At 33.7% G+C, this 14,150-nt stretch overlaps 1 pseudogene; it reads right to left on the bottom strand.

The window, feature by feature from the left end:
- The window catches only part of LOC149550733 (triacylglycerol lipase OBL1-like), a 31,990-nt pseudogene extending 21,636 nt beyond the window's left edge, over positions 1-10,354 (bottom strand).
- Between the last annotated feature and the right edge of the window lie 3,796 nt (positions 10,355-14,150).

The raw sequence follows: 14,150 nt of genomic DNA, 5'->3' as shown, positions 1-14,150 counted from the left end.
AGGAGGAGCTGAGTCTGGTGTACATGAACATTGCTGAGAAGACATACCAATTTTCCCTAAGACTTGAGGAAATGATGAACAAAAAGTTTGATAACAAAAATAGTGCAAGAAGTTGTGGTGGAAGATCTGGTAAATGGTCTTATGGAAGCTGAAACTATAATCAAAAGAAGGAGGAGGCTAATAGTGGCAATCATAATTAGAGGGGAAACAATTATTTCCATGATCTATCTTGTAATATTTAATTCTATAAGTTTTCATAATGATAAATGTGAATAAACCTATTCATTTTGAGATCGATGTTCGATTCTATTTTATTGGTTCAATTTATTATACTAAGTTTGCATAGGATTTTCCCATGACCTTACATTATTGAAGCTCCACTCACTCCTACATATACTAACTTTTTTGTAATTTTCAACTTATCCATACTTCTATATTCACTTAAATATTTTTTAAGTAGATGAAACATAGTTGTCAATATTACACTCTCCTTTATTTTAGAAAAATATTGTAGAGGTTGGAGAACATTTTTGTGCAATATATAGACATGCATACATATCTCTAAGACATATTATCTTTTTTTGTAACTTTTTTTTAAGGAAAATGCAATAAAGTTTGACTCTCAGCTTTTCCTTTAATCTTGTTATTCAACCTTAATGAGACAACTTTCTCATTCACATCCAAGATTTATTGACCAACGATTATTAAGAAAGCTAGGAATTCCTAGAAAGCATAATAAAGTATTATGTTCTAGGAAATTTTTCATACGATGCCCTCTAGTCAAAATATGAAAGCAACAACATTTAACTAAACTTTTTTTTGCCAATTATGCTATTGTCATTACCTTTACTAAATGAGATCTAATAGAATTTCGAAATTCAAGAATATCTTATATTTGCAAACATGAATTCTTATTTGAGCCATACTTAACATGAAGTTATTGCTCCTTTTAATATTATTAATGATTATTCAAATATAATCTTTCTTTTTTTAAACTTTACTGGTATGTTTCTCTACCATGTCAAGTTTTAGCTCCAACTTCTTCTACCTTTTATTAGATACATTAGCAATAATATACCTTTTATTTATTTTAATTATTTATAGCCAACAATTGATAAACATCCATTTACATAATCATTTATAAAATAACATATATAAAAACAAAACAATTGACAAGTTTTAAAATTTTGTCAGTTTTTATTCAAATTATTTTCATTATGGAATGTAATTGAATTTATATTAATTATATTATAATATTTTCTAAATAATTAGAACCACATTGAAATAAAAGGATCAAAGTGAATGTGTTTGTTTTAATATGAAAAGAAATATTTGTATTCAACCATTTATATTAGTAAGAATGTGTCTCTTGAAGGAGATATATTATCATTTTTTAATACTCAAAGTTGGATTCAACCTAGGAGGATCCAATCCTATTGCATTAATGTAATTTACTGGACTATGTGCTGAAATCCCTAGAACCAAAATTCCCAATATTTTGGAGATAACAAAAACTTTGGTTTCCTTGAAGCTCTCTCCCTTTATGTAGTGTAATATTAAGGATTGTAACACCTTCCATATGGCAGTTATTCGTATGGATATGAAAAAAATCAGTTGAAGATCTCTATTGGGGGCTTCCACTAGATTCTACCATAACAATTTTGAACCACAAGATATATTAAATCCATAAAGAAAGACTTACTAAAATTTAGTGCATATCACTAATTGTAAAAATTAAAATGAATATCATAAAACTAAATAGTAATCAATACCTTTTGATAGTAAAAGCAGTTGTAGTAAACACATACTCCAAAGTGCTTATGCATAAATATGTCATCATTGAAAGGAAAACTCTGAATAAGGTCATTAGAATAAACAACTCAAAAATATGTAGGTTTGGGTTGATTTACTTTACTATTCATGAAATCTCCAAATGCTTTATCACCAACTCTAGGTTGTCCAATAGATAGCTAGTAGCTTATCTAACAACTCATCCTCCTTGTTCAAAAATAGCATTGCTGAAAATAGTAAAGCTAAATGTGCAATTTTTGGTTTAGTAATGGCGTGTCCTATTTGTGGTCAACCACAGTCCTTCTTGCACATTTTTTGGTTCTATAGATGGGCTCAATATTACTGGCGATGGATCCATGATCTCTTTCGCCCCTTCTGCCCAGAACCTCTTTCTTGGCATATGGTTCTTCTAGGTGATAATACCCTTATTCCCTTCAAATACACCCAAATATGGCATGCTTTCAAATTGGAGATCTTATTTACCATTTGAAAAGATCACAATGCAGTCATTTATGCTCAAAGCACACTTGACAATAATGTGGCTATATACTCTAAAGATTGTATTTATAACAATGTCATGTTGTAGATTCAAGTACAAATGGATAAAGTGGCTTTGGTGGTGGCACACTTACAAAAGCTTTTGGCTCATTGGGGAAATGCCCTCTATATGGTTGCTCATGTTCTATCAGATTTGGCCTCCAACAACTGTACCCCTCATCACAGTCATCATTGAGGATGTAGAAGTTCTACTCACCACTCACACACACCTCTCTCTCAACAACATCGCTCTCCTAGCAGTGATGCTTTTGGTTAGCATCACATCGGCACTGCTTGGCCTCACCTCCCCGAAGGTCTGGTTTGGGGTGGTCCCCAATGGCTCCTCCTATTGCTCCTACTACTAGTTGGTCCTCTACTCACTCGGACCCCAAGTAGGTGTTCCCCCAGCTAGATTTAGCCATTTCTCCTCCCAAACCTAAGGGAGAGAAAGACAAACATAATGCTGCTATTGCAAATGATGGTTTGACTCCCCTTGAGCCATCTAATCTCCCCACTTTTAGGTGGGGCTCTAATGATAAGGATCCTCCTTCCTTGGCTAGCGTTGCGCTAGTAGCATGAGAATTTCTTTGTTTTCTAAAGTTTTTTGATGAATAGTTAATTTTCGGCCAATGGTCGTATGAACTCATGGGGTGATCATGTATCCCCCCACCCCTTTTTTGTGAATATATAAATTTATTGTACTTTTTTTAATATAAGGAAGGGACTATTCATCAAAAAAATAGTACAGCTAAAGCCCCTCCTAGACTATGCCCCATAACAATGAACTTTGCATTTTTATGGATGTGTAAAATGTTTTTCAACTTTTGACATAGCACAAGATAAGCTAGAGGTTTTTTGATGTCTTGTGTTCCAATTTGTTGTGAGCATTTCTTATCAATTGAACAGGTTTCTAGTCCCAAAGCCTCTAAAAATCCTAAATGAAGCTTTCCTATTTCGGGATATACTCATATCAAGAGAAACCCAAATCTGTTATGTAATCACCTGCCTCAAATGGTTATGTTCCTCTAAAAGCCACCACTATTAATTTGGCATCGATTTCTTTGTCACATAGTACAAATGCTTGTGTTAATTTCTTTTGCAAGTGATCTGTATATTACCCATATCAACATATTTGTATTCCCATTCTAGAATGAATATAAATCTATTACCTATACTAAAGACATGAAAGATTGACACAAGTTATTTTCCCATGTTAATAAAAAAATAACAACAAAGACATTGAGAAAACATACTAAGCTAAATGAACATTCAAACATGTATGAAAAAGACTATAAATTTAATATCTTCTATAAATAATGTGCATATAGACAAGATTTATTTTGAATTGGCCATAGATTTGTTCTATTTTTGAAACATCATTTTGTTAAATGATCCAATTATCATTTTTCTTTCATCTATATAAGAACGAATTTATTATTTCAAGATTGAATCTAACTATATTTAAGAATACCCTAAAATTTTATTCAATAATATTGAAAAATAAAACATATAAATTTTATAAGGTCTTAAATTTATATCAATTTATCTTATCAATCAAGATTGAAAATGTGTAAGTACAAGTTCCATAGATTTCATACCATCCCAGAAGTCAAAGAACTCCATAAAATGCATCTACAAGATTGGGTTTTTTTTGGTTCAATAAGAAAATTTTAAATAATTTTAGTCATGTGTGTGAAAATTTAAGTTCACAAACCTAAGAATTTCACTTTGCACATGAAGGTGTCGAGTGCCAGTTTTTCTCTACACATGAAGGTGTTGAGTGGCAGTTTTTCCCTCAATGGGCAACTTGGCACAAATAAATGTCAAGTGAGCTTGGCAGCAAGCAATGTTGAGTAAGCTCAGTAGCCACTATAGAGTGGTGCTTGATAGAAGTGGATGCCAAGTGAGCTTAGTTTAAACTACAAAGTTATAACCTAGACAAAGACCAGACCGAGTGACCAAAATTACAACGTGAATTTTTCAACCATTAAAACCAGACAGCCAAAGTATGAAGCTTTTAACAATAAACTTCTCAAATTTAATCAATAGAGGAAGAATAATGGATTCAAGTATGCCTTCTTGCTATTCAAATATGGTAAGCTATTATAAAATTTGGAAGCATTCAGCTTCAACCAGAAAACCCTAAAATAACCCTAAAAACTTTAAACTTACAGCTCTAATGGTTGCATAAAAAAATGCTTGGAGCAATCACTACTTCATAGGATAAATCCAATAAATAAAAAACTTACAAAATGACAAGAGAAGAAACACGTGCAACTACAGGCATGAAAAAAACTTCCTTCTATCTCTACACTTAAACTTGATCTACTGATCGACTTCCTTTTCTTCTTCTTTCTCTGATCTATTCGGTAACTTTTGATTTGGTGAACTCTTCACTCGAATGAATGAATCAATAAACATTCCTTTTGTCTTCTTTCCAAAAATGTTTCTCGCTCTTTTCCAAATTTAAAACAACTCATCTACCAAGCATTAAATTTTTTGACCATTCTTCTGGTCGTCAGGGTGGTAGGTGGGTATTTGGCTCAAGGGGCAACCAAAATGCATGAAATATTTCAACAGTCCCCCTTTGTCCTGAGCCAAAAAAACAAGGATCACTACTGATCCAAATCAACTACACCAAGACACTCTCTTAGGTGTACAAAAGTTCCAATACCTAAAGGTTTAGTAAATATGTCTACTAGCTACTACTCAACTTGCAAAATTCCATTCTGATATCCGCATTCTCCACCAACTCTCTAATGAAGTGATCTCTAATATCTATATGCTTACTTCTCCCATGGAAGTCTAGATTCTTGGACAATGCAATTGATGAGATCTTGTCACAATAAATTGTGGTTCCATCCTCTTGCCTTTCATTCAAATCTATCAAGATCCTCTTTAACCAAATAGCTTGGCATGCTACTGCATTTTCCACTATGTATTTAACCTCTGTTATAGATTTATCAATAATAGGTTTCTTCTTGAATGCCCATGAAATTGCACCCTATCCCATATGGGACATGTATCTGGAAGTGCTCTTCCTATCATCTAAACTTCCAGCCCCATCACTATCTGTGTAACCAACCAACTTGAAATCATTTTTTGCAGTATACAAAATTTCAAATCCCTTGGTACCATTCACATACCTTAGGATCCTCTTTCCCACTTGCCAATGGGAATCCTTTGGTGTTCCCATAAATCTAGAAATCAAACTTACTACATGCATTTTGTATGGCCGAGTTGCAGTCAAATACATCAAACTTCCAACCATACTCTTACATATAGTGTTGGATTCACACTTTTGCTACAATATTCTTTGCTCAACTTCAAACCTACTACTGTTGTTGTTGAGGCTGCCTTACTGTTCTACATTTTTAATCTCTCCAAAATCTGCCTTGCATATTTTTCTTGAGAGATAAAGATGCCATCATGCATTTTTTTTACTTCTATGCCTAGAAAATACTTCAAGAGACCTAGGTCTATCATTTCAAATGGCCTCTTTGAACTCACCAATTAGGAAATTATCATTTCCAATAAAAATTAAATCATCTCCATACAAAACAACAATCAACACATTACCATTTGTTGCCTTGATTTACAGTGTAGGCTCACCATCACTTTTACTAAAGCCATTGATCATCAAATATGATTCAATTCTATTGTACCATGCCCTTGGAGCTTGCTTGAGCCCATAAAGAGCTCTTTTTAGTCTATACACTTTGTGTTCTTCACCTGCAACTTCATAACCAGGTGGCAGATCCACATAAACTTCTTCCTTCAATACACCATTTAGGAAGGCAGACTTCACATCAATTTGATATACCTTCCATTTGTACTAGGTTGCAATTGCTATGACAGCACACACGATTTCCATTCTTGCAACTGGGGCATATGTCTCATCATAATCTCTACCATAGTATTGGTTATACCCCTTGACCACTAAACATGCCTTATGCCTATCTATTTTTCCTTCAACATTGCACTTGGTCTTATAAACCCATTTCACTCTAATTACATGCTTCTTAGGAGGCAAAGTAGTGAACTCCCATGTCTCATTTCTTTCAATAGCATCTATTTCTTCATCCATGGCATTACACCATTTCTTCTCATTCATAGCTTTCTCAAAATAAATTGGGTCACTATGAGAAAATAGTGTGAAATTTACACTCTCATCATAATCTTCCTCATACCTTTCTTCTTGGTATATCTCCTTTAGACTCTTGGTCTTTCTTGGAAATAGGGAGGTAAGAGTGGGATCTAAATTTTTAGTATTGTTGCTGCTACTATTTTGCATACTAGCTCAGGGTTGTCTTGAAGTGCTTGGAGCTATTGTTTGGCATGTTAAGGGTTGCTTCCCTTTTTTACTTTTTTTGCAATCTATGTTTGCTGCTCCATCTTCTTGCTGATTACAATGTCATCTTCTTCCTCTTCAATAGTAGGCACTTTACTTGAAGTGGTTGAGGATTCATCTGCTGAGCCATCCCATGACTAATTTTCAAGAAACTCCACATCTCTTGAAATGGTGATCTTCTTAGAAATTGGATTGTATAGCCTATAGGCCTTTGATTCTGAGTTGTACCATGTGAAGATACACTGCACACCTTTTTCATGCAGCTTTTTCCTTTTTTCTTTAGGCACATATGCATATGCTACAATTTGAACACTCTCAAGTGCTCAACTATCCATCTGCCCCTTGACCAAGCCTCAAGAGGAATCTTATCACAAACTAATTTTGTAGGACACCTATTGATCAAGTATATTGTTGTTGCTATAGCTTCTCCCCAATATTTAGTTGGGAGTCCTTTTTTTTTCATCATACTTCTTGCCATTTCAAAAATGGTCCTATTCTTTCTCTTAGCCACTTCATTTTGCTGCGGAGTATAACTGGTTGCAAGCTCTTTTCTTATGCCATTTTTCTTAGAAAAATTTACAAACACATTAGAGGTATACTCCCCTCCTCTATCTGATATAAGGACCTTAACATAGTGTCCACATTCTTTTTTATTCAGGGTTTTAAATTCTACAAATTTGTCAAACGCTTCAAATTTATTCTTTAAGAAATACACCTATGTCCTCTGACTGAAATCATCTATGAATGTCATAAAATAAGTACTCCCCCCAATAGAAGTAATTTGCATAGGGCCTACCAAATCAGAATGCACCAATTCTAATGGTGCTCTAGCCCTTCTAGAATTTCTATAATTAAAGGGAACCCTATGTTGCTTACCCAATATGCAAGCCTCACACTTGTCATATGAATTTACAATGCTTGGCAAACCATCTACCATTCTTTTCTTAGACAAAAAATTTAAACCGGCAAAGCCAAGATGTTGATACCTAAGATGCCAAAGCTTGGAGGGATCTTAAATCATGCTCCTAAGAGCTAATTTTTGGTGTATTGATGTACATGCATGCTTGGGAGGTGCAGCATTGACTTGAGAAGAGAAACATGTCTCTATTCTCAACAGGAACATCTAGTTCTTTGTCATTTGGACTATTGCAAGTAATCTATTACTCCCATCCATCTCATGCCTGACATACTTGTCATTTTCCATTAGCACCTTGTATCCATTTTAAATGAGTTGTCCAACAATCATCAAGTTGTGCTTCATACTGGGGGCAAAATACACATTTTTTATCTCCTTCTTCTCACCTTGCTTGGTGCGGACCATGATAGATCATTTTCCCACTATGGGAATGGTTCCATTATTTCCCATTTTAATTTCAAACTTAAAATTCTTATCAATGAAAGAAAATAAACTTTCATTACCACTCATGTGGTCGCTACATTTGCTTTCCAGGTACCATACCTCAGGGCTTCCTTCTTCAGCAATGTTACACATGATGAAGGCAATGGGATTGTTTGCATTTCCCATGTTCACATCAGCCGCATTAGCATTTTTTGATTGATCACCCTATTTCTTCTAGCATTCACTTGCATAATGTCCATACTTATGACAATAATAGCATTCAATATTACTTTTTATTGGAGTTGTTATTTTTCTTACCTCCTCGAGAGCTATTTTGAGAGGTGGTTGCTCCCTCTTGGTTGGTTTCTCTTCTTGAGCTTTCTGCACCAACATTCCTTTGACCATAACTTCCATGACCTCTACTTCTTGAGCCTCAATTGAAGCCATTTCTACCTCTCCCCCCACCTCTTGAATTCTCTTGAGCCTTAAAAGACTACTCTTGGGAAGTAGTTGCTAGCTTGTTTATCCGATGCTCATGAGTTTGAAGAGTTCCCATCAACTCATCCATGGTCGATGTGGTGAGGTCCTTTGCTTCCTCTATGGTCATGACAAGATTTTCATATTTCTAAGGTAAACACCTCAGTATCTTCTCTACAATTCTCTACTCATCTTACTCTTCTCCATTTGATTTGAGCTAGTTTATCAAAGTGGAGATTCATGAGTTGAACTCTGAAATAGGTTCATTGTCCCTAATCTGAAGGTTTTTAAACTCTCTTCTAATCATTTGGAGTTTCAATACTGTAACCTTATCAATCTCTTTGAATTCTTTCTCAAGGATATCCAATGCTTCCTCTGTGTAATTTTCTGTTGTATTATTTGAAAAAATTGTCTCTGTCATTATTGCTTCAATCAGACTTAATGCCTTAGCATCCTTTCTCCTTGACTCTTTCAACTAAGTCTTTTGTGGATTTGAGAGGGCAGAATACTAAGTTGGTTCTATCATATCATTGAACCCAATAATCACAAACTCCCACAAATCATTTGCAACCAGTATGGTTTTCATCCTCTTTGCCCATGTATCATAATTTTGTCCATTAAATGATGCTAGTTGCTTCCATATCTTTCCTGCATGTCCTACCATGTCAAATATCCCAAAAAAATAAATTCCCTAACTCACTATGAATGTGGGGCCTCAAAGCTTTGATACCATGTGAAAAATTAAAGTCACAAACCTAAGAATTTTTCTCGGCACATGAAGGTGTCGAGTGCTAGTTTTTCTCTACACATGAAGGTGTCAAGTAACAGCTTTGCTCGGCACCAATGGATGTCGAGTGATAGGAGGGTGCCAAGTGAGCTTGGCACAAGAGGAAGCCAAGTGAACTCGGCACAAATAAATGTTGAGTGAGCTCGATAGCAAGCAATATCGAGTGAGCTACCAGTAGCCACTACAAAGTGGTGCTCAATAGAAGTGGATGCTAAGTGAGCTCAGTTTAAACTACAATGTTATAACCTGGGAAAAGACTAGACCAAGTGACCAAACTTACAATGTGAATTTTTCCACCATTAAAACCAGAGAGCTGAAGTATGAAGCTTTTAACAATAAACTTCTTAAATGCAATAAATAGAGGAAGAACAATGGATTCAAGTATGCCTACTTGCTATTCAAATATGGTAAACTATTACAAAATCTAGGAGCATTCATCTTCAACCAAAAAACCCTAAAATAACCCTAAAAACTCCAAATAGGTAAAACATCAAACTTCAAACTTTAAACTTATAGCTATAATGGCTACATACAACAATGCCTCGAGCAATCACTACTTCACAGGACAAATCCAATAAAAAAAAAAACTTATAGAATGACAAGAGAAGAAAAACATGAAACTGCAGGCACGAAACAAACTTCCTTTTGTCTCTACACTTAAACTTGATATGTTGATCTACTTCCTTTTCTTCTTCCTTCTCTTCTTTTCTCTACAACTTCTGATCTGCTAAACTCTTCAACTCAACTGAATGAATCAATAAGCATTCCTTTTGTCTTCTTTCCAAAAATGTTTCTCCCTCTTTTCCAAATTTGAAACAACTCACCTACCGAGCATTAAATTTTTTGACCATTCTACTAGTTATGAGGGTGGTAGGTGGGTGTTTGGCTCAAGAGGCAACCAAAACACATGAGATATTTCAACAATGTGTTGGTCTGATACTAAAAGAAGTAACATAAAATAAAATACCTTCCAATGCTGATTGACTCTATTCTTGATAACCAACTTGTTTTCCTAAGCTAAGGTTGAAGCCATGGCTAAGATATCTGTAAATAATCTATAACCAGCCTCCATGACTAAAAAATCTTAAGAGCTTACATTGTTATACAAATCTTTGCACTACTCTAAATGCCCAATCACACATAAAAAATCCTCTAATCCTCTCTTGGGTATGATTATGATTCCTATTCAAAACAATCCATCCAACAATTAGTCAAGCTAAAAAATAATAACTAAAAGTCTATTAATATGTATTTCTCTATATCATGCTCCCTATACAAAAAAATCAACCCAACAATTAGTGAAGATTTAATTTAATTTTCTATGATTCTTTCTTTTATGGCGTGAGGAAGAGAATGAGTTATTTTAGGGTACATTTTTTATTATGGGTATTAAAGAAAGAGAAAAATGATAATTGAAATTTTATTTTTAGTTGGTATTTTTGATAATAAGTATTCAGCCTTTGTGTATGAGTATTGACAATTTTAGAACTATAAATGAAATCTTTGTTAATTATTGGCAATTTTTTAAATAGACCATTCAGATCTGTGGGTTGTTAGAACCTTCCCCTAATACATATAATCAAGAAGGATCAATAGTTCAATTGATATAACACTCTAACAGCAAATAAGAGTCTTAAATTTGAATGCTGAAATAATTATGAGTTGGAGTTGCCTTAAAATGTAATATTGAAACCTATATTTGGCTTAGCTGAAAACTCATAAAATAGAGGTGTTGGAAATGTCAAATAGAGGTACATCTAATTGCCTACCATAGTGAAACATTCTTTGATACTGTCTATAGATATCCTACCTATGATAAGGAATTATATTTCATTGTTCTAACTTGCAAACAATGGAAGCATTATATTCTAGGCAAAGAAAGTGGCATCCATATAGATCACAAACCCCTTCATTTTTTGCAAACACAAGTAAATTTGTAGAATGATAGACATCAAAGGTGGTCAGTGTATCTTTAGCAATTTCATCTCAACATTTTCCATAAGAAGGGAAGCGCTAATAAGGTAGTAGATTTCTTGAGTAGACCCCCAATTGCAGGAATAAGTATGGTCTTAGAATCATGTGGGCACTAAATAGAAAATTGGACCTAATTATATGAGAATGATAATGAATTTTCTCATGTATATACTCAACTTGTAGAAGGTAAACATGTGGATGAATTGTTTTTTTGCAAGATGGAATGCTTTGCCACTTTGGCCAGATCTGTGTACTTGAGACAAAACACAACAACTTAATATCAGAAGCTCATTACAAGGTTGTAGAACATTTTGGAATAGGTAACTCTACTGCTATACATTTAAGATAATTTTTATTGGCCAAAAATGAAAAATGATGTGATTGCATACATTCAAGCATGTGCCATTACAAATTTTGCAAATCATAAGTATGGTTTATATCTACCACTTCCCATTCAAGAAAAGCCTTAGCATTCAATTTCTATGGATTTCATCTCTACCTTCCTACTAGTAGACATGGGCATGATTGTGTATATGTTGTAGTAGATATATTTTCAAAAATGGCAATTTTGGTATCCTATAGAAAGGCAATTTCTGCAAACGGTAAGTGCAAAAAGTTGTGGTACCAAAAAGGGGTATAAAATGCCTTTTTCTTTTTCTTTTTTTTTTGCTAAAATTGGCAATTTCTAAACTTCAGCAAGAATTTAAAGATAGTTACACTAACAATTTTGAGATATGACTTTAAAAAAATTTGCAGTCCTCTAAATGTAATTTCTAAACACTTTTTTTTTTTTAAATGGTGGAATCGTATTTTTTTTTTGAAAATTCTTTAATCACTTTGGTCAGAATTTAGCTAAAACCATGTAGTTTATCCATTTTTTTTGTATAAATTTTTAATGTGTGTATGTATCTACATACATACATACATACATATATATGTATGTATGTATGTATGTACATATATATGTATGTATGTATGTGTATAAATGTATGTATATAAATATCTATCTATATTTATTTATTTATGTATATATGTGTGTGTCTATATGTGTGTGCGTGTATATATATTTTTATGAATTTTGTCAATGAGCACATCCCAAAAACATGGAATATCTATGTACTATAATACCCTGCCAAGTGACTCAAAAGAAGTTAACCTAAAGTTTCACAAAATTTGTCTAACATTTTTTTTTTAAATAAAGATACAACAACAGTTTTAGAATATTGGAATCAATTAACATACACTCATACATCAACTAGTTACAACTCTTAAGAGTCCCATGACATTGAATTACATTTAATTTTAATTAATGCTTAATCCAATATATAATAAATCCACATCAAATAATAATATACAAGTATGATTCCATTTAAATAATATACAATCATCTTGAATTTCACTTGACAATAATCATAATGCACCATCATCCACTATACAGGTCATAGGGTATGAAGCGCTAAAATAATATACAACATGAAATAGATTACATCATCTTGTAAGATCTATGAAATCAAATACAAAACAAAAGGCATAACCATCCATCATAGTACACAAGAATAGATAGAAATGCACATTTGCACAAATACATCCAGCAGTAGCATCCAATGGTCAAATTTCAATGGTATAAGAAAAAACACTACCACCTAACCTTTGGAACCCAAAAGGGTCCACTCCCACCCCACTGAGGAGATAAACTCAAGTCCCAAACAAGATAACAAACTTAAAAATCAAAACCAACATCTAGGTTCAACGAATCACTGGAAAGAAAACTATCTCAAAGGGTACCAAGACATAAGTATCAGCTAAACCCGGAGGCAACAAAGATGTTAGAAAGGTTAATCTTTCCTTGGATATATTAATTGGGATATTCCAAGGGTCCCTAAATGTAGTTTTTCCTCTTGTACACATGTGGAGTACATGTCATTGTTTGTCCTTTATTCCACATGTAAGGACAACTCTTGTTTATTTCTTTATTTAGTTTATCCTCCTTAAGAGGATTGTGACACTTTGCACACACCTATTATGAATGTGGCATTCATAGAAATGGGAGTTACAAATGAAACTCCTCTCTCATCTCTATATAAGAGATGCTCCTCCTTCTTTCTTCTACACTCTTAGCACTTGATGTTATTGTATTGAGCCACTTTTGCTCCAACACTCTCTCTCTCTCTTCTCTAGGCATTTGCCTTCATTCATAATACTCACAAAGGGTTTTCTTTGCTTTCCCCTTATAAATCCTTGTCTCCTTTGTTGAACCATCTTGGTGTATGCTCTTGGAGTTTCTTATCTGATGGTAAAATTGTTTCACACTTAACTTACTTGGATTTTTTCTCGTTCCTTGCTCAACATTATTATTTCTTACATGGTATCAGAGCTTGGCTATCTAATCCTTGTTTTAAGTTTTTTGTTGAAGGTTGCCATTCATTGGAGCACACCTTATTTGGAGACTTTATTGAGAGAAGAAGTTTGTGTTGTGATTTTAGCTCATTTTTAACATATCTTGTGTATGCAGGTTTCATATTTTTTTACTAACCCTCTTTGGAAGGCTTGCCGCCAAAGGGTTTTCTTGTTAAATTTCAATTTTTTTCTTGTTTTGGAAGGCATGCCGCCAAAACAAGAAGTATTGCATGAGTAAAGTTTTCAATAAGTCTCTAATTTTCTTACTCCTTTAAAAAAAAAAAAAAAAATTCCTACTCTTTAAAAACTTCTAATATATTGTTCTATATCTTTTGTTGTATGCTCTTGAAAATTTCTAACATACAACATAGATGTTTTCATAGGATTTAATCCTTATAAATCTATTAACATTGCATTGTTTTTTTTTTTAAATCTCGCATTTAAATTTGTTTGGGCGGTCGCGCCACCCGCGCACCGCCGCACGCCACCGCAAGCCA

This window comes from Cupressus sempervirens, chromosome 6, assembly GCF_028749045.1.
Source record: "Cupressus sempervirens isolate cs-2001-9-10 chromosome 6, ASM2874904v1, whole genome shotgun sequence".
Classification (NCBI taxonomy): domain Eukaryota; kingdom Viridiplantae; phylum Streptophyta; class Pinopsida; order Cupressales; family Cupressaceae; genus Cupressus; species Cupressus sempervirens.
This window is presented reverse-complemented; position numbering and strand designations above follow the sequence as displayed.